The sequence below is a fragment of the Siphateles boraxobius genome, unplaced genomic scaffold (assembly GCF_051911475.1).
Source record: "Siphateles boraxobius isolate OS27281-9 unplaced genomic scaffold, OSU_SipBor_1 65, whole genome shotgun sequence".
In the NCBI taxonomy this organism is placed as follows: Eukaryota; Metazoa; Chordata; class Actinopteri; order Cypriniformes; family Leuciscidae; genus Siphateles; species Siphateles boraxobius.
Window position 1 is genome coordinate 4,438,280 of NW_027509192.1, and position 22,852 is coordinate 4,461,131.

The 22,852-nt window shown below is 35.9% G+C and overlaps 1 protein-coding gene across 4 annotated transcripts in view; it reads right to left on the bottom strand.

Annotated features, from left to right (window-relative positions):
• lrrc4ca (leucine rich repeat containing 4C, genome duplicate a) overlaps positions 1-22,852 on the bottom strand; it is a 224,571-nt gene that overhangs the window by 33,649 nt on the left and 168,070 nt on the right. The window contains exon 1 of one of the 4 annotated variants that reach the window (XM_077210330.1): positions 19,546-19,694. The exons of the other annotated variants lie outside the window; for them this stretch is intronic. The gene's annotated coding sequence lies outside the window, so the exon portion shown is untranslated. Of the gene's footprint in view, positions 1-19,545; positions 19,695-22,852 lie in introns of those variants that run through there. 4 annotated transcript variants of the gene reach the window in all.

Here is a 22,852-nt window from a genome sequence, read left to right on the forward strand (position 1 = left end):
GCTAGAAGGATGAATCCGCCGCGCCCGCCGTCGGTTCCCATGTGGGATCTTTCATTGGTCCTCGAGGCCCTGAAAGCTTTTCCATTTGAACCACTAGACTCCGTGGGGTTGAAATATCTATCACTAAAAAACGTTTTTCTTACTGCACTGTCGTCAGTAAAACGTGTGGGGGACCTGCATGCGCTGTCTATCAGCGCGTCGTGTCTTGAGTTCGGACCAAATGACTCTAAAGTCATCCTCAGACCTAGACATGGTTATGTCCCTAAAGTGATGGGCACTCCATTCAGAGCGCAAGTTATTTCGCTGTCAGCTCTCCCAGCATCTGACAGCGAAAGTGATGTGAATCTCCTCTGCCCTGTCAGAGCGCTGAGATTTTACATTACGCGCTCCGCCTCCTTCAGGCGTTCGGAACAGCTTTTCGTTTCGTTTGGTGGGCGCGCCAAGGGGCTCGCCTCCTCGAAACAGAGCCTGTCCAGATGGATAGTGGACGCTATAGCGGCAGCTTACGCGTCAAAAGGTCTGCAATGCCCTCTGGGCATCAGGGCTCATTCCACGAGAGGCGTGGCCTCGTCGTGGGCATGGTCCAGTGGAATTTCTATCCATGACATATGTGTAGCGGCGGGCTGGAGCTCCCCATCTACCTTTGTCAGGTTTTATAACCTAGAAGTTCCTGCCTTGCAGGCTAAACTGTTGTCAGTCTGAAAAAGAGGTGTATTCTGCCCAGATCTCCTGCTCAGATCACTTTCATGACTCAGCTCTCCTGGTTGAGCTGCACTAAGTAGGGTATGTGCCATATGACTATACAGACCGGCGCGCTGCTCTGTATTTCCTATGTGTGCTTATGTACAAGTGATGGCCCGCGTGGCTGGCCACCTTATTTTTTCCACTTATGGGGTTCCCCTCAAGCTCGGGGTTCTCATGCGGATGCTTGGCGCGCACGCCGTTGACAAAGTGTTCCCGTAGCGTAAGCTAAACTTACGCAATACGAGAGAACCTCTCGTAAGAGAACGATACTCGGTTACTAACGTAACCTCGGTTCTCTCTAGAGAGGGAACGAGTATTGCGTAACCGGCCGTGCTCGCGCCACGAGCGACTTCGCTTCAGTCGTCGAAAAACCAGAGAATTCAGCCTACAGCCCCTATTTTATACGCTAAGCCACGCTTATCTGGTGGGCTGTGACGCTATAAAGGCGCGGGCGCCCTTCATTGGGCGTGACGTCACGCCGGGCTCACTGGTAGGCTGCAGCAGTTGCCCGCAGGGCAGCCAATGAGCACGCGAGATGGCCTGCTCTAGGTCTGCTAGCTGCTGCACTGCGTTGACAAGGTATACAAAATTAAGGATAATTTTTTGGCTTCAGTATCTCGAGAAGATGAATCTTTCCCGTAGCGTAAGGTAAACTTACGCAATACTCGTTCCCTCTCTAGAGAGAACCGAGGTTACGTTAGTAACCGAGTATCGTTTTAATGCTTTCATTCAGTGAGGACAAATTAAATTGACCAAACATGACAGTAAAAACTTTTATATGGTTACAAAAAATTCTAATTCATATTTCTAATTCTAAATTCACAACTTATACGTCAGGACGTTTTACTAATTAGTTCCCTTGTTTTAAATAAATCGTACACACAATACAATAATTTTGTTCCCACGTTTTCCTAAATCGTGTGCATAGTACAATAATTAGTTTCCTCTTTTTCCTAAATTGTGTGCACAATAAAATAATTTGTTCCCTCCTTTTTACTAAATCGTGCACACAACATAATTTGTTCACTAGCTTTGCTAAATAGTGTGCACAATATAATTTGCACCCTCGTTTTACTAAATCGTGCACATGGTAAAATAATTTGTTCCCTTGTTTTCCTAAAATGTGCGCGTAATATAATAACTCACTCCATCATTTTCTAAATAGTGTGCACAATATATTATTTATACTGATATACAATCTGTTATGATTAAAACAACTTCCTTCAGCACCCCCACATGAGAAATCACAAAAGTTTTCAAATCAGCATGAAAAGAGTGGCTTTTTCCAATGACATATCATCACGTTAATGGCCGTGACAGATGGTGTGTGAATACCCTGATCGATACCATTCCAGACCTCTTAACCTTCAGTAGTGCAAAGCAAGACCTGGAGAAAATGAGGCTATTGATCAGGGCAGTAGAGCAGAGTGAACAATGTGCATGCTAACAATGCTGCATGTGCGCTTACGCGCAACATATTAACCTGCAGTCACAGCCAGTGTTTATCACTGCAAATTTTAATTACTTACTGCAAAAGGAGAGCTGCATGATAGATTAGAATAAAATTGGTATAATGATATGGCTTAGTGCGAGGTTGCGATGTAATGAAATAAATATATGCGCTACAGGTTTCAGAGCGAAGCGCGGCATTTACACGCTTGTAGTTCACTTCCACACGTGTAGTGTCTTAGATCAGCTTGGCTCATTTTGCTGTGAACTGAGCTGTTTTGAGATGCTGATATCATGTGATATTCACATTGCTGCTGTTCACTCCTGAAAGCAGCGCAAATGTTAATTAGCTGGCACCCCGTCAAAATAAAAGCTTGATGCGTTACCATCTGGAAATTAATGAATTAAGATGTAAATATTGGTATTGCAATTTTACAGTCAAATAAAATATTTTTTATGGCTATTTTTTTTTTACTCACAATTATTTTACAATACAATAGTGTTATTACAATATTTCTTATTTTGTTTCATATTTTTTATTTAATAAAAATCACAATAAAATCACAAATATTAATTTAAAATCATATTGAATTGGTCAAAACAGTCTGAATGTGGCCTATGAAAACTCAAGTGGAATGTTATTTTAAAAATAAATCAACACTAGAAACAATTTGTTGTAGGCATAGGCAGAGACCACTGACTTGAGATTATAGCATTGAATTATCAAGCCCGATCTCACGGCAATTCGTACGAATTTTACGAGGTGGCTAATTCGTACGAATTCATACGACCTCACTCGTAGGAATTAGTACGATTTGTGCTAAATCGTACATATTTTACGAGTTGGCCAATTCGTATAAATTTGTACGAATGACCTACCCCTGACCCCGCCCCTAAACCTACCCATCACGTGGGTTTAGACAAATCATACAAATTCATACGAATGAGGTCGTACGAATTCATACGAATTAGCCACTTTTTAATCACTCTTACAAATTCGAAATGAATTGGTTGTGAGATAGCGTTGGAATTATCACACTCAAACCACTGTCTGCACCGTAAAAATAAATAAATAAATAAATACATTCTGTGAAATGACAGAAAAAGTACGGGTACAAATAGAGGTAAAACACCTGTAAAAAATAAATAAATAAAAAATTACGTTGAATTAATAGAGTACATTGTGATCTATTTTTACAGATTTTTTCTTTTAAAGTGTGCTGCTGCTTCTGATTGCTTTTTAACAGAAAAACTGCCCATAACTGATAGTTTAGGATCAGCTTTCTCCAAAATAATAGTGTATTGGCAAAAATTATAATGAAATGGCAAGTAACACATAGAATTAAACATGACATTTTTAAGTAACTTCAAACAATTTGTTTTATTACAGTGAAGCTTTTCCTAAATGGTTCAGCCCTAAAAGGAATTTGCCATTGAAAAACATATTTTTCAACTTTTTTTTAAATTATTATTATTTGTACTTTCTAATCACATGCACTCTCCCAACAAAATCACCCCACTCACTCTAGAATGATTCATTCTTTCCAAATATATACAGTAGCTATTCAAGTATTCTAGTAAAAAAAAAATCCTGTATTTCACAATATATCGCAGAAAAACGAAATATCGCAATTTCATTTTATTTCCATATTATGCAGCCCTACGCAAAAGAACAACTAGTGCTGTATACAGATATTTCATCAGTGCCTTTTCAGCAGTGTGGTCTTTGTGCTTGACCCCAAGAAAAGTGTTAATATGTAGTTATCTTTGTGTTTAATCCACCCTTAAGACCTGTCCTTGATCTACTAGCAAACAGTGTCTGGATCTAGATTTCCCGCTGCTTTGGGAGCCGATCAGTGCCGTAGCCGGAGAGATTAACAGCTCCTAGAGCATGTAAGCTTCTGTAACCGTACAACTGATGCAGAAGAGCAAACACTGGAGTGAGTTCCTCAACAGGCTCCATCAAGGTATTCCACAAAGTCAGAAAGTTGGCACCTCCGATTAAGAGAGCATTCTGTGTACGCGCAAAACCGACGCTGCAACTCATTTTCTTAAGAGGATTTGGGATATCAGCTAAAAGCAGAGCGCTCATACAGGTATCTGTGGAGTTGATGGCTGAGTTAAGTCGAGGCGTGCTGATGTTGTGCCAAGTAGCAAAATCTACACACTACAATGTTACACAAGTAAAGCTGTTTGGCTGCATCAAATGTGTTAAGTGTCAGATAAATGTTTGCGCTTGCAAATCTCACAAATGCAATGCTAGCTTGATGATAGATCATAGCGTTTAAGTTGGTGTTGCTCTTATATTCTGATTTGAAACAAGTTTAGCTGCTTTCAGTATTGGAAGGTGAGATGGGATAGTATGAGATTGAGAATGAGAATCAGAATTTAAAGTGATATTTCACTTTCACTTTAAAATTCTGTAAAATATAAAAAAAAAAAAAAAAAAAAAAAAAAAAAAAAAATATATATATATATATATATATATATATATATATATATATATATATATATATATATATATATATATATATATATATATATAAAGACTAATCAAAGCACAAAGCAAAATTACCAAAACTAAAATTAACATTAAAATATGTTATGGAGATGCCAGATCAATCATATTAAGAGTGTTATTTTTATTATTATTATTATTATTATTATTATTATTATTATTATTATTATTATTTTAACACAGCAAAATTCTGTCATTCTGTCATGGTTTACTCGTTCTCATGTCATTGTCATATCACGTCAACCTTTAGGACTTTCTATTTTCTGTGGAAAAATGACAAAAATCACAATAAAAGTATCCTAAAAGCATCCATCTGACTTAAAATGAAACTATGATACTAAAATATTACAAATAATTGTTTGTTAATTGAAATCAAGCTGAAATAGAAACACTAGATGGGAAACTTAAACTTTAAAGTACTTAAATGACTAAATATAAAACTGAAATAAAGCTAAATATAAAAATAAAAAAAACACTAATCAAAGCACATAACAAAATTACCAAATTAACATTAACATTTTTTTATTTCTTGTATATCATTTCTTTGAGAGAGTGATACAGTTTAAGTTAAGCTAATCATATTCAAATCTCACTGAAATCTGCATATATGCAAATGTGGTGCATAAAAACATGCCACATTAGATCTGATGCCAATTACGCTGAAATCTCATTGGTTCTCATGTGTCATCATAACCAATTCCAATGCACCAAATTATAATTATGTTTCATATGCATATAATTATCCCCTAAAAATAAGAATCGAGCACTATGGAAAAAATGATGATTTTCAGTGAATATCGACCTAAAGCTATTGTTTGGCATATATACAGAATGACTACTGTTATAGTGGTTCTTTTCTGCCATTTGTGGAGCTTGACAACCCCTAGTCACCATTTACTTTCACCGTGTGGAAAAGAGCAGTGTGAACATCCTGCCTGACAGGAGAAAGAACATCATACAGGTTCAGAATGAATAGAGGGAAAATGCATGATGACATAATTTGTATTTCTGGGTGAACTATCCCTTTATGCAAATTTAGGAATCAGCAAGAAACAACAACATTTATCCAAAGAACAGTCAGAGGGACAGGGCAATGTCTGTGCACTGCGCTAGTGAGAGCATTTCACAATTGCTCATACGCATTACTTGTCAGTTCCTCTACATCATGACTGATACAAGTAACTCACACCATCCGGCTAATTTATAACACAGATGAAGATAATCATCATCTCTTGTGGTAATGCTGATGAAAATGACAATAATTACGACGCGATGAGATGTGTGTGTGTGTGGGGGGGTAGATTGTGGTACTACCATCCGCAGAGCGAAAAAAGGTAAATACTCCCAAAAAAATGTGATGACACAGAGTGCTCTATAAATCACTCACTTTCCTTCTTTATTCTGTTTCCTCTAGAAGCAAAGAGGGGGAAAGTGCCAGGCGATGAGGGGGGGAACACGGCACGCTTCAGTGGCCATGACTGCTCTCCCTGGGAAGAAAAGCAGTCTGTCAGGACCATTATTCAAGATAAAATGCCTTTCCCCCCTCCTCTGATCTAGGACCAGCTGAACCTATTCTTAAAGGAACAGCCCTAGCTGATATTTAGTGCTATCGTAAGCTAAAACCAAAAAGTAGAACACAACTTGAAAAATAATAATACAAATTATTATTATTATTATTTAACTGGGAATAACCTATATTAAAATACATTTTCATGACTCCAAAAGAAACTTAAATGAAATGAAAATATCTGCAAATTACTTAGCTATATGGTATAATTGAAATTAATAAATAAATTAACCTTTACAAACTGAATGCATTAAAAAAATGCCAGATATCAATACTATTAAGGGTGTTATTTTTTTTAAAAATAAATCATCAAAACTAGAACACAGTAAAACATAAATAAATACAAATAGGAACGGAAACTATAAAACTGCAAATATAAAATAAATTAAAATAAATAATTAAATAAATAAATAAAATGGCATGCAATCTAAAACTAGAACCAGCCAACTAATCAACCAACAAACAAACAAACAAACTAGTAAGGGTAAAACAAATCTATCCGAGAGCACTGTAAAAATAAATAAAAATAGGAATGGAAACTAAATATAAAACTAGAAAGCCGTAAAAAATTAAATAAATAAATCCAACCAACCAACCAACAAACATACAAAAAGAAAAAATCTAAATCAAAACAATGTAAAAATATATATATATATATTACATATATATATATATATATATATATATATATATATATATATATATATATATATAATAGGATATAATAGGAATGGAAATCAAATATAAAGCTAGAAAAATAAATAAATAAAATAAACAAATATTTAAATAAATAAATAGTATTAACAAACAAAAAATATCGAATGGAATGGAAACTAAATCTAAAACTAGAAAGCTGTAAAAACAACACACAAAAAAACACACACTGGAACCAAAAGCAAAACTAGCACTGTAAAAATAAATAAAATAGGAATGGAAACTAAATCTAAAAATAGAAAGCTGTAAAAATAAATAAACAAACACAAAACGTAAAAAAAGAGAAAGAAAGAAAGAAAGAAAGAAAGAAAGAAAGAAAGAAAGAGAAAGAAAGAAAGAAACCAACCAACCAACCAACAAACAAACAAACAAATAGGAATAGAATGAAAAGTAATGAAAACAAAAACTAAATTGAAAATAAAATATTAAAAAACATAAAATCCCTGCCAATTCTCCCATTATTCCTGAATATAACATCACAGCATAGACTGTGAAGTCATCATCCATTTTTAAATACAAAGTAATTTGACCTAAATGTATTATTTATACTGGTTCTCTTTAACAATGACTATAAACTAGAAAAACTGACACTTCCGTTATGCCTCAGCAATCATGGCCATTTTCCTATGGAAGACTTCAGAGCCAGCCTAGCCAGAAGAGCCCTGTCCGCTATATCTTCCAGCATTCTCCCACAGCGTCCAATCACAGACCCATCAGAGCAGTAAAGCTTCATGACAACGCAGACACATCCCCTCCGCCAGTAAACACAGTCCAAGTTCACCATCATCTGCACAAGTTCACACACAAGCCGCGGGCCGCACTCCGGGTGATGAAAGAGCAGCAAGAAGATGCTGCGAAATTCTGAGATGGTTCTGATGGAGACAAAATAAAAGGGTCAGTCTATTCAAGTTAAATTCGCCGGGTCCTTCTGCGTTTGCCGGAGAGTTAATCTGATATATGGCCATAGGCTGAATCTATTTGCGTAAGAGCCTCTGCCCTTGGCTCATAGATCAGTCAAGCAGCCCTTGCTTGCTCTGTACCTTCTGTAATGGATGACTGCAGAAAGGAGCACTGCAGGTGCACCTTAAGAAACCCTAAACTGGGGAACAAGCCACAGCAGGGAAGTTAGGCTGTGAGGCAGGTTATAAATATTTGCCCAGGCCGTTCTTCTTCCAGTATCAAAGAGCACCTCCAGCAGGGATGAGGTGAAATGGGATACATGTAACAGTGAAATATGAAATATCAGGAAACACTTTATTTTACAGTGTCCTTGTTGCATGTTACATGTACTAATTATAGTAATAACAGTAAATTACGCATTATTCCACGCAACTAACCCTAAACCAATCCCTTAACTTAACTCTATAATAAGTACTATGTTAATAATGTTGCCCAGTACTTAAAAGATAGGCAATTTCGGAGAGGCTAGCAATAGCGAGCTAGCTTTGAAAGCGTGAGATTCCACCCTCCCTTCAAAGAGTCTCCAAAGCCAAACCTTCAAAACACACGAACGCACTGCAGATTCTGCAAAGCATCACGAGAGACGGGGTTAGATTACCTTAGGCCTCAAAGCACATAACATTACTATAATAATCAACCAATCATTGCATTCGGACCGAATGCTTTTTTTTTTTTTTTTTGGTCCTGAGACTTCTTTTTTTTAAAATATGAAATCACTTCTATTATTGATTGTTTTCAGGATGTGAAGAGAGTTTCAACCAGAATAACTAAAAAGTGTTTATGAAAAACAAAAATTGCCTATCCTGCTTTTAAATGTATGATAACACTAAAACTAGAACACTTTAAAATAAATAGTAACCAAATATCCTCATATTTTATAATTTATTGTTACATGTATCCCGTTAAGGTTAGTATTTTGTGTTCCGTATTAGTTACTTAAAGTGATAGTTCACCCTAAAGTATAACTATCATCATGTACTTACCCCATGACATTTTTTTCTTCTGTGGATCATAAAAGAAGATATTTTAAAGAATGTTTAAAACAGGATTTGTCCATATAATGGAAGTTAACTCGGTCCAAATCAACAGTTCTTAAAAATATCTTCTTTTGTGATCAACAAGATCAACAAAAAAAATTATTTACGGATTTTAAAATAAATTATGATGACAAAAACGAGGAAATAAAAAATAAATTAAAAAAACAGATTTTTTTCTTAATTAAAGTCTTAATTAAATTAAAATTGGCAAAGTAAATTAACATTACACGATGAAATTTGATCATATTTAAACAAAATTTTTGTCAAAAGTATATATAAAAGCCATAAAGTATTATAACAAAAATTGTCAATGTTGAAAATATTTGTCCTACTTATTTTGGGGAAAAATCTTGATCCATTTATTACAGGATTTTTATATATATATATATATATATATAAATCTTTTGTGACATTAGAAATTTCATTACTGTCACTTTTGATCAATTTAAATAAAAGAATAAAACTTTACTGACCCCAAACTTTTAAATGGTAGTGCACAATAAACTAAATTTGGCCAGTTGGTTTATATATTTCCTCTCCACCGCTGAAAACAGTTCTAAAAGAAGCCAAAGAATGAAGCTTTGTGTGTCCCCAATCACCTCTTGACTCCGCATCACTCACGATACAAACAATGCTAAATTTTACAGCTTGTACTGGAATACATTTCAAAACCAGCCCTCCCAATCCTGACTTATGTGTCTGAGAAAGAAATATGGGTTGTGTGTGAGCAACTCTAGATGGAATGAAACAGATGGAGAGTGATAGTGGTGTTCAGGAAAGAATGGTATCGGAGACCTACTGAAAGAGAGCAGGTGTTTTTTTGAGCCGGCTTTCTATGTGAGAGGTTCTGTCTGAAGAGGTTTATTTATTTTTCATCTAGAAATGGAAAGTGAAGAGTGATATGGAGAGAGCCCCGGCGGAATTACACTGGAGACTGTTGAGATGACGAAGTCTCCCGGGATTATTCGTTCCCACTCTCGGCCGTCTTGATCTCAAGGAGGGAACTGTTGCTCGATGTCTCTCATCCTAAATTGTTGCGCTTTCTTAAAGCCTCCTCAATAGGTGTCCTCCTTCTCATCTCAAACTCAATTATAGCACCAAGTGAAAGCCCTGGTTCTCCATAATCAATCCACAGTCCAATCAGGCCTCAGGAACATGCGCTCCATGGGACGGCTCATTATGGGCCCACTAGTACACTTCGCCTTATTATGGAAAAACCTAGATCTTGTTGCCTCCGGCATGGCTCGCTCTCACAGAGCAAATTCTAGTACTTTTCCTGGTTAGTGGAAATAGCTACTGCTAATTCTGTTAGCATACAGCTGAATTGCTGCGCATTCTTTCAGCAATGGGGACTTTTATGTCCCACAGGTTGATTTTTCTTACAGATCCAGTTCTTTATCCTTTATAGGCAACTCTTTATTTTGATGGTCCACTTTAGACATTCTACTGACTATAAATAACTTTGCAACTAGATGTCAAATAACTCGCATTAGAGTAATAGTAGACTGTCTGCTTAATATCTGCTAACACTTTATTCTGATGGTCCCCCAACAGACCATTCAATACTAATTACAATAATAATTAGAGTATTAGTAGACTGTCTAATTAATATCTGCTAACACTTTATTTCGATGATTCTTTAACATATATTCTACTGACTATAAGTAACTACATGTCAAGTGATTCTAACCTAGCAGCCTACTACTAATACTCTAATGGGAGATAGTTGCAAAGTTACAAAAAGTACATCGAAAGTAGGCAGGTATTCAATCTCAAAATATGATACTGATCAAAATATTTATTAAACATTGAAACTATTCAACATTTATATTGTTACATATATATATATATATATATATATATATATATATATATATATATATATATATATATATATATATATTAGTGGTGGGCCGTTATCGGCGTGAACGTGAGACTCTTATCGGGCGATACAAAAAATATCGCCGTTAATCTATTCTCAAAGTTAGGTTTCATAAAATAGCTTTTTCGAATATCGTTATATTTTCGCGCAATTCCATGTGTAGCCTAGTATATTTGACATAATTGATGCCGCACCTACTGTCACAGATCGCGCAGCAGGGTATTTTCCTGTCAGGGACACAAGGTGTATACTTTTACATGTTACGTTGGGCGACGTTCCTCTCGTTACTTTATTTTAATGCAATTACATCTTGTTAAATGAGTTTATTCCAAGCGCGCTGTATCTTCGTATGAGCATGAGCGATGCTCAATTTACAAATGAATCACTCTTTTCAGTCGATTCTGTTCAAAGACTTCATCAAACAAGTTGGCAGATCTGTCTAAATCGGTTCGCGAATCAGTCTGACTGATCTGTTCAGTTCCTCACGCACTGAATCGTCTGAAGTGCGTTCAATCACACTCGACACGGAGTCGTAACAGGAAGATTTAAGAACATCAAGAGCGTTGGATGAAGTGGCCGTGGATCTACTGTTTAGTCTAGTGAAAGCAAACCTGCAAATGCATCATATTTTTGCCAGCGATGAAGATATTTATTAGTTGAACATCTTCGTATGCTGTCTGTGAATGAATGATTCCACAGGACGATACATTCGATTTCATTTCATTCAGGTAATACTTTTTACAACCAAACAGATTATTACGCCACAATAGCACTACTAAAAAGATTGACATTATCCGTTTTTGGACATACATTAATTTATAGGCTACAAAAAAACGCTTCAGAGCGTCGGCGCACTGGCAAAGGTTAACAGGTTAAATAAGCTAACGTTACCATTGTGTACAGTTTATGAAATGAACACCCGCCATCCCGCGGTAATGTGTGTATATTGCGCAGGGGCATAGTCACATGAATAGTTTACATTGATTGAAAACTAATTTGTTTAAAAAGGAGGAGGCTATTGCCAGTAAAGGGAGGTTCACATAAAATCATTATGACATATGACATTATTTTTTGATCTAACGAGCATCTGGTTTGGCGATGCAAAAACGGACTGTAGCCTATACGTCATGCTTATTGTTTTTTTCTTCTTCTAATTAGCCTACTATGTAAAAAAAAACGACGAAAACATGTTACTTGTTCAATTAATAAACAGTTTGTTTGATGACAAATCGCTAAAGATGAAATTGGCCTCCCTTTCTTTCATTGTGAGTGTGCGTTTCTTTTTTTTTTTCGTACGATATTCGACTTTTGCTCCTCTATTGTCGAATGGCATTTTTGGCAGAAATTCACATCCCTACACGAGGCGAACTATTCTCAAAGACTTACTTTTAGTCATTATTTGGGTAGCACACATATTCTGAATGCCTTCTGCAGAATTCAAATGAGCCATCTTAATCTAGATTAATCTAGATTAATTCCAAGATTACAGTGAGATTAATCTAGATAAAAAAAAATTATCTATGCCCACCTCTAATATATATATATATATATATATATATATATACACACACACACACACGCACACAAATACGCACAAATATTAAGCAGAACAACTGTTTTTAACATTGATACTAATATTAAATGTTCAAATCAGCTTATTAGAATGATTTCTGAAAGATCATATGACACTGAAGACTGGAGTAATGATGCTGAAAATTCTGCTGCCTTGGTGAACACAGTATACTATTTTTTTAAAGATCATACTGACCCTGTGCTTTTACTGTACACTTTTGAAAATTGCTAGTAGACAACTCAAACTATATGTTCTAATCTGATTGATGTTCTACAAGTCCACATAACCACAATTGGCCAGAGTTGAAGATGATACTCCCAAAAAACATATGGAAAGTCCATTGAGCGACACCAAGGGGCTTAACTAACTTGGCGTCTTTACTCGCCGCCACTTTTAATGAGCAAAAATGTCAAATTCTTTCACAGGAAAGATCTCATATGGGAGGTTCTGGAGAGTAGCGGAAAAAGTAATATGCTAAAAATAAGTGGCGCAGCCCTACCCGACACCGAGGAACTTTCCCTGTAGTAATCAAGCAAGTTCTGAGCTTACGTTTACCGAGGGAGAATAATTAAGGTGACACCAGTGCTGCTTTGGCACATCCTCTTGTAAACTCTCACCTGACGATGGTGTTTGGTCTTTTGCTTTCTGACGGCGCTCGTGGCGACTACGTGTCGACACTCAGGTCCCCTTGCACGTCGCCGCCGGAGCCGAGGGGACTGGGATATGTAACATGGCCTCATTTTGCTGGTTAGGCAGTGGATGCGTGATGCTACACCATGAGGAGCACAGAGCAGGCGGCCTTGATTATTTCCTCAAATAGAAACACGTCCACTGGCTGCTAATCTGCTCGCCAGTGCCAGATAGGGTGCAGGCATAAAAATCACAAAAAAATAATTTCCACTTTTACCTTTTTTTTATAAACAAATGATAAATATATATATTTATATTAATAAACAAATGACAACTCTGGGGGACAGTGAAGCACTTGCAATGAAATTAGATGGGGCCAATTTGTTATTTTAGTATTATTTATATTCTACTATTAACATTTTGAAATAGCAACTACTTTTATATTTTCAGTTTCTTTTTAATTTAAGTTTTTGTAATTTTTTAGCGTGCTTTAGTCATTTTTCTTAAAATTATTACTTTTAAATATATTTTTGTATATATTGTTTTAATTTTGAAGTTGAATTATTAAACTTCCATATTAGTTAGTTATCAAGACAACATTTCTAATTTCTGAGCTTTTTTATCTTATGTTTTTTATCTAATATATTTACCTATATTTTATTAAGCTTTATTTCAATTAATTAAATATTTTTTTTATAGTTTTAGTTAACAATAACAACACTGTTTGAAAACGTTAAAATTAGTGTTGTCAAATCGATTAATCGCATATAACAAGTCTGTGTATATATATACACACACACACACACACACACACACATTATATATTTAAAAACCTGTTACATGTGATTAATCACAATTAATCGATTTGACATACCTAGATACTCACTGTTTCAATATTTTTTCCACAAAACATACAAATATGCATGTTGACACAATTTTAGTGTGATGAAATGACTTTACCCTTTACTGTGTATTGTTTTATGCAATTCTGTTGCAATTTTATTCATGCACCACAGTAATCCTAAAACCAAACCAAAGAAATTATGATTCAAATCACTTTACAGCTCAAATGATACACACGTTTTAACAGAATGCATGTAAAAGTGTAAGCTTTTAAACCCTCCAAAAATTGGCCCTATTCACTCGAACTGTAAGTGCCTCGCTAAAGTGTTTTTTTTTAAGTATCATTGAGATACTATTGTCGTTTTTTTTAATTAGCTATTATTTGTTATATTTTCCATTTTAACTTTAGAGTTAAAGTTTTAGTAATTTATTTGTGTTTTAGTTTCCTATAAAAACCCTGTCTAACCATAACCTCCTTTTTGTCTCTAAAAAATTCTGCCACAGATGCTGTTGTATTGAACCGAGGATATTCTTCTAATTAGTTCAAGTTTAATATTCCTTTAGTTATGATATATTAATTTAATAGTATATTAATTTGTTTATATTTTAATTATATTTAAAACTATTAATTATGTTTTATATTTGTATATGTAACATTATTTGAATTAGTTAATATAATGCATTAGTTTATTATTCCTTTGAATATTCCCTCCACCTGCCGCCACCGTTCTCCATCCAGTCGGCAGAGGGGAAATGCTGAAGAAGCAGTCCATGGCAATTAGGCCTTAGAGTGCACTTTATTTTGGTCCTCACTGCCAAATTAGGTTATATAATAAATGAGAAGGAAAGGCAGAGAGAGAGAGAAACAGGAAAAACAGCATATAGAGAACAGATGAAGGCTAAATTTAAACCCCACTCAACTTGAGTCACTGCCCCCATTGCTTCGGGCTAGCCGGGGTCTCGCTGTAGTCTTAAAGTTGTTGCAGTGAATGCGCTCCCGTAGACATTCACCATAAGTCACACGATGCGCCATCTCACCCTAGACCACCTCTAAGAAAGGATGGGAATTCAGAATTTGCCAATAGCTTCCATGTCATATTTTTCCAGCCAACAGACACACTATGAGCGCAATGGATCTTAGCTTACACAACACATCTCAAAAGGTGCAGAAAAGCCTAGAGTAATTAACAGCAGCATTAACTGCAATCTTGAAAGGTGTGAGCTAAATTCCATAAGCACAACAATAGACTATAATACAAGCAAGAAAGGTGTGACTATATAAACGAATCTATGAGAAGTATGGTGCAAAAATACCACAGTTACCACAAACTGCTTTGAAAGTGCAAATACCCCATATACCTCTGTAGGCTTTTATATGTATATCATTTAATATAGTTAATATCACACGAAGAGTGCCGTTTTCTTCTCCAAATATCAGCACGGTTACAAATGTGATATTGATTTAATACAACATATACAATTTTATTGAAATAAATATTGAAAACAATATTGAAATATTGTTCAATAAACAAGAAGTTATTATAAGTGACTTACTTTGTTTTTGCTCCATTTCGCCAATGTAAATAGTTCAAAACAAACCACAGCACTGTTTTGTGTCTCTGAGCGACACATAGCGGTGTTTCGTTACCGAATGAATCAACTTTTTGAAGAAATCGATTGCATGAATGATTCAATGACTTACTAATTAAGACTAATTAATGCTTCATTCCTGAATGAACTAGCCATTTGAATGAATCGGTTGAATCTCAATGACTCGCTTATTAAAAGTGACTTGCTGCCACTTACTGGTGGTTTTAATTTCATATTTAAAGCATCTTTTTATAAAAAAAAAAAAATATATATATATATATATATATTAATATTCAACTTTTTATGTTTAAAACAAAAAAACATTATTTATGAAGTTGTAACTGCAGGTTAAATGCATTCATGTCACATCTGAGCAGCATTAAACAGTTAGTGTATAATACATCTAAATTAATTGCAAATAGGATTATGTTTAAACTGATTCCATTTGAGCCATATTATGTTTTATTATTCCGAATATAATTTATTGATCAAATGTAAGAATTTTGACACAAAAGCATACATTTAATTAGATTAGAAAACAATGGCTTTATAAAGGTAAAATGCCCATAAAAGGTCAAAATCAATTTAAACTTATTGGAAAAAATAATTTCTGTCACAGCTGAGAACTGACCACTGCACAGAATATGAAGAATATCAACAACTTCAGGAGTCAGCTGTCCAGACAGTCCAAGATACCAGCACAAAAACACACACTGCAAAATATTGTCTAATTATCAGTATCAATAAAATATCGAGATATAATTTTGTGTCAATATCGCACACCCCTACCCATTTCAGTTGGTGAGAAAGCATGTTTGTCTGTAGTTTGCCTGCAGCAGGTTATGTGTAAAACGCAAAAGCATAAAGACAGGATTCAGCCTTGAGAAAATACCTCAGAAACAGAGATGCTGGCCATTGTATCACTTGTGTGGTCAGCAACTCAGCAGAGCCAATCTCAAATTGGATTTGAATAGATTTTGTGTGCGCTTCCCAGAGCGGCAGCATTTTCAGTCTCTCTTATATTTCCCTTCCACCTCTCTATCTCCGTCTTGCAAAGGTATGGCCTCTCTACCATGGTTTGGATATTTTATACAAGTCAATAACAGTTACCCCAACACACCTCACCCTAGAAAGCACTCGCTTTTACATAACTCTTTTAATAATGGAGCAGACGCTCTCGTGCTTTGCCTCTCCAATCGCCCTGTCAGTCCTGCGTGTGACATCGAAACAATAATAAGCAGGTTTGCAGGGTTATTTTTAGAAACCGGGGGAAGTGGGAGACGAGATAAAAACGCAAATGAGTCAGAGACACACACTGCTTCTCCACATGCTTGTATTCAAGAATGGCATGGCCTAAATCCCAGTTATAGTCTTATCGGAAGTTCGCGTTTGAATCTCGTAGAGACTAATGAAATGGAAAGGCAGATCTAATGGAGTGTTCTGATCTCCACGAGCGCATACACCATCTAAAACAGAATATCACTCCTCAAATTTTGCTCTTGAAACGCAAGTAATCCTCGGCATCAGAGAAGCTAATCCGAGTACTTTTTGTCAGCTAATTAGACAGGCAGAAATAGGCATTGCACTTCAGGCCAAAGAACTTTCACATGTTAGGAAGAATAAAACCGCTAGTCATGTTGTACATGTTTGGAATCTGTTAGTCTCTATCCTGGTCAACAGCCTGAAGCCTTAGCAGAAACATACGATACACAAGCAAGCCAGTTCAAGTTTCTATCCCTTTAGGGTATCCCATTACGTGGAATCACGGTGGATATGTTTGCATGCACACCTTTTGTCCTTCCGATTGATCAATCCAAAAGTAGTGTTTACATGAACAATAAATAAAGTGATTGGGTTGATGTGCGCGTTTATATGTCACAAGCTTCTATTCAGAAATGTTTTTTGACATGTGCACACTGCACAAATATTCAGAATTTTCTGCTGTTTGTGCATACTATTCTTCTCCTAAATTGCTTCTTTGTTTTAAAGAGGAGATTTCCCGGCAAGCAATAGCCGTCATTCCACCATCTAGGTTAACTATAGACCCGATATAACCCGGCTTCGAGTAACCCACTTCTAGCCAAAATAACTTGTGAGATGTATGATATTCCATCTTGTAACCAAAGTCAACAGTCATTACAAGGTGTTTGGTTTCATTTCTTTGACATGTTCTATTCGTAGCCTGTACGTAGTCTATTCTTGGGCTATGATTAGACGTCTATTAAATTTTCACTGACAGCTACATTTTGCCTTGTTTTAGCCTAGATGTCAGGGCTGTGTTTGGACACCTTTTAGACGTCTTTTTTGAACACAAAATTGCTTTCTGCGTTAATATTGATCTATTTCGGGTCCTGATCAGGAGAGGACGAGTACTTGAACCGTTATGCTGTGCTGCTTTATTTATCAAACCAAATAAAGTGCCTGTGGATGAGTGTATGAAGTGAGGATTGATGGGACGTTGTTCTGCTCCACTTCACAGACGATGAGTGGTAGGAGAATTTTAGAATAACACTTATTATTTAAATTAGGAATAAGTAATTTATGGAATTTTATCTAACCACCGTAGCTCGTTCTGCGCGTCATACGTCATTACGCCATTGCTACGTGATTGCACATGCAAAGTCCTTTCCAGTTTTGGTTTTCAATCAATCAATTCAAACCGATCGAAATTTAATTCGGATCGAGCTCAATCCGATTACTAATGGATTATTTAGTTGCATATAAATGTAGCCAATGTTATCCATAATGCAGTTTGTATCCGTCATAACAAATCTGCTGTGTTGAAACCCAACAATGTTTGGCAGTTCTGATTGGTTTGTGGACATGAGGGTATAACCATACTAATTGTTACTAATAAAATGCAGCTAAGCATATAATCATGTCTAGTTATGATAGCGGAATAAATAGGTTTATCACAATGTAAACGCTTCCGATATCTTTGGTTAGTAATGTCAAAAATAAGCACAGGTTTACTATTGTACAATTGCAATTGATTTATTAATATGATGACATCACCGTTTTCTTCAGAGCGGCTAGCTATATATATATTATTAATCCTTTTTAATCCTTTATACATACATATATATATATATATATATATATATATATACATAAAATCCTTTTTTTACAACAAAAAATAAACATCACTGAATTTATTTAAGCTGGACTATGATGCTATGTTCTTCTAAATCTGCTGTACAGCAGAAAGAAACTTTGTTGCATTATAGTCCTGTTATCACTGTAAAGCTGCTTTGAAACAATCTATATTGTAAAAAGCGCTATATAAATAAAGATGACTGACTAATATAAATATATTTCATTACACTTGATTTCCAATGGAAAATCTGAGACTTGAAGCAAAACCAGTTGAGAACCACTGACCTATCTATACAAATGCACACAAATATAACAAAAATCATGACAGTTTTGCAGACTTAAGGTCGATTCACACTGCACCGACAGACGCAGACTGTCCTTTAAGGCCCATTCACACCAAGAACGATAACTTTAACAAAAACTAAATTAGCATGCACGTAGAGGATGATATTGTTCTGTTTATTCTAAGCGTGCGCTGCAGTTTTGTCGAATGCCACATTGAATGCTCAAGCTCTTTAAAGCAGTACAGATTCTGATTGGCTGTTAATGCTTCCATTGTTCAACAGCTGGAAAAAACAAATCTGAAAGTGATTCCAACGATATCGTTCCTCTGCTTCGTTATCGTTATAGCTGTGATGTGGACTTTGCTATCCTTTTATATTTAGATGGAACTATATCATTATCATTATAGCTATCATCCTTGGTGTGAACAGGCCTTTACGGTGTACCTGTAATACTAGCTTTTCAAAAATAAAATCTATATATAAGCAAGGGGGAAAAAATGTCAACATGTTCTATTTCTGGCCTGAGAGACTGCACTGATCCATGACGTCTCTCCTCCATCAGGCAGTCTGTTTGAAAACTAAAAGCACAGCGCCTCCATTTCCTAAATAAAACCTCCGCGTCTGCCTTTCTCAAATGTTCTCAAACATTGCTACCCACCTTTCATGCTCGTTTTATTGTTTTATAAGCATCCGTTTGCTGGTTTCTCCATCTGTTGAAGCTGTGGTCCTCTGAGGCAAACGCCACCTTTTCCACAACACAAGAGTTCCCCGCAGGAGCTGCGACCAGCGAGCGAGACATCCATCAACGCCGGGCCAATTCCCCATATGCATGCGTATAAATGACAGTATACAGGCTGCCTCCCTGCTTGGCCTGCAGCTCTGCGGGAGGCATGAGGACGGAGGAGGAGAGAGAGAGATAGAGAGTGCTTATCTTAATGAAAATGGTGGAACACTGCCCTGATTATAGTTGCACCGAGTGGCCTGAGAAAGACAGGGAAGAGGAAGGAGACAGGATCATTGCACAGAAGGCTCTTGGTCATCTTGTCAGTGGTTTTGTGAAAGGGGTGCTTAAGAGCGATAAACGTATTTGAATATTTTATCTTTTGAATTAAACTGTTGAAGCCGTTCAAAGCGGTCTGAATCATGTGTTCATGGATCGGACTGTATCGGTCCGCACGACAACAAGATGGATGGCACGCCAATTCAGTTTTGAGACGGCTAACGGAACAATTAATCTTCTTCATACAGTGATTTTATTATGGCTTGCAAATGTAAACGTTACATTGTTTTAATGAGAAATCTGCATCTGCAACAACAACATTATCCAGCTGGCTGACATGTTATAAATGTAAAAAAAAAAAAAATACATTACCGTTCAAAAGTTTGGGTGTCAGTAAAGTTGGTTGTTTTTTTTGTTGTTTTTTTTTGGGTGGGGGGTTTCTTCTACAAGGAAGCATTAATTTGATCAAAACATTTATAATGTCAAAGACATTTTCATTTAAATAACTGCAGTTATGTTGAACTCTATTCATCAAAGACTGCGGAACAAAAAGGTATTCCGGTTTTCACAAAAATATTTAGCACCACAACATAGTGATATAACAAGAAGAAATATTAAGTAATGGCTGCTGAAAATTCAGCTATCACAGGAATAAATGAAAAAAAATTAGGGATGCACTGATATGAAAATTTTGGCCAATACCATTAACCGATAATTCTTGATATTTGAAAGCCAATAACCGATATATTGGCCAATAACTATACATCCAAATTTGTATATCAATTTTAAGAGCCTGATTATAAAAACAAAAGCCTCAACATTAAAATCCATGTCTCAAGCACGCAATTATACCGTTCTCTTTATAATTTTATGTAGCCTATATGACAGGCTTGCACTGCACATGCTGCATTAACTGTATTTTCCTTTTTTGAAGTGATTCCAAACATATTTCAAGCAGTTCAAAACCATCATGGAAAACAGTGCACATCTGAAGTGTCTCAGCTGAAGTAAACAATCCATTACTTAACCACTTTAATATATCGGCCAAATTTTGTTATCGGGCCGATAACGATATCATTAAAAATGAACATATATCGGTCGATACCGATATGCTGGCCGATATATTGTGCATTCCTGAAAAAAATACATCTTAAAATACATACACATTTTCATTTGTAGCCTAGTAACATTTCATAATATTACTATTTTTGGCATTATTTTGATCAAATAAATGCAGCCTTGGCGAGTATTAATCACACACACACGCACACACACACACACGCGCACACACACACATATATATATATATTACAAACTCTCATAAAATCTTTTGTGGTGGAGCCAATGAAAAGGTTGGCAGTGCAAAAAACAAAACAAAACAAAAACGTTATTACTCTTATAAATACCCTTTTTGGCTAAGCCTGCCATGAAAATAATCTCTATCGACTTGTAATGAGCCAAGTTAACATTTCAACTAAAAATAAGCTGAGAACTTATTCATAATAATAAGACATGAAGTTGAGAAAATATTGATAGTTTTTATAAAAGCCTGCCATTTTGATTCCAACAATGCAATTTGTAGTAGTTTTTTTTTTTTCAGCACATGCAACACCCTACAATCCAGGGTTAAAAAGACGGCGTTCAGTTGTGCCCTGACAGTGCACAGCTGCGAGGAGATTCTTCGTTGTTGGGCTGGAGTCCTTGAGGACTGATTAGCCCAAAAGATCTTTATATAGACAGAGAAAGAGGGCGGTACATGGAGAACGAATGAGAGAGAGAGAGAGAGATGGAAGGGGCAGGGAGGGGTCTTCATTTCAGTCCACAGAGACACTTTACCTCACCGCATCCGAGGAGCGAGCGAGCGTTTAGCAATCTGTCTCATAATTAATCATGCGCCCTAATCAGTCATGGCTGCCGGATCTGCGCGTGATAGATTTTCCACCCGAGTCCCTCGTCACTGCCTCTGAAAAAAACACATCCTCGTTCAACTGGCTTCTTCTTTTCCATGTTATTATGTCTAACAGTTGGGAACCTGATCCTGGCTACCATCTTTGGGGACGCTGGTCTAATCTGATTAAAAGTAGGGAGATTAAAACCTGCAATATGTTTGCCGCTGCTTTAAAGATGTCCGTGATGATTCAGAGTAAAAATGTATTACGTAGAAATACAGCGGGAAAGAGATGACAAGAATGAGATCTATTCCCTTGAGACAATTTAGAGAACTTGGTGTGGTTTGGTCCTATAAGGTACTTATCAGGTCCTACAAAGTAAAGTATGAATCCGTACGAATCCGATTAGCTATCTTGAATGGGGATGAGAACGAGGACCTTGCTTGAAAGTAACAGCATGTGAGCACAATATTTGCATTACTAAAATTCAGCATGAAATGGAAGTTGCGATAGTCTTCTTCCCTATTGTGACGTATCTGAGTAAATGGCTTCTCGAATGAGGAAAAAAAAAACATGTAGGGCTGGATTTGACTTTGTCATTTGGGAATTGATTGGATGATTGGATGATTGTGGTTTGCTATTAGTCAATCTCATGTGAGTGACAGGTTGTCTTGCAACAGTAAATATCATCAGAGAAGAAAACTCGCTGCAAGAGGGAGGGGACGTTATTTTGATTAAAGATTATGAGGGCATAAATATGAGGGTTATACTTTATTTTAAGGTGACATATTTACATTCTTACTCTTACGTTCTTACTCAAATACTTACTCAAATTAAAACTGGGAGATATTAATTAAATACATGTACTTACTATATAGAGTTACAGTTAGGGCTAGGTCTATATAGGTTACTTGTAATTATAAATAATTTACAGTTATTACTAAAGTAAGTTCATGTAGTAACATGTAACTACATCCCCTTAAAAATAAAGTGTTACCAAAAATAATAATTCTGATGTGCACTGATAATTCATTTAAAATAAATACTGCAATATTCCATAAAGAAATAAGAGTTTT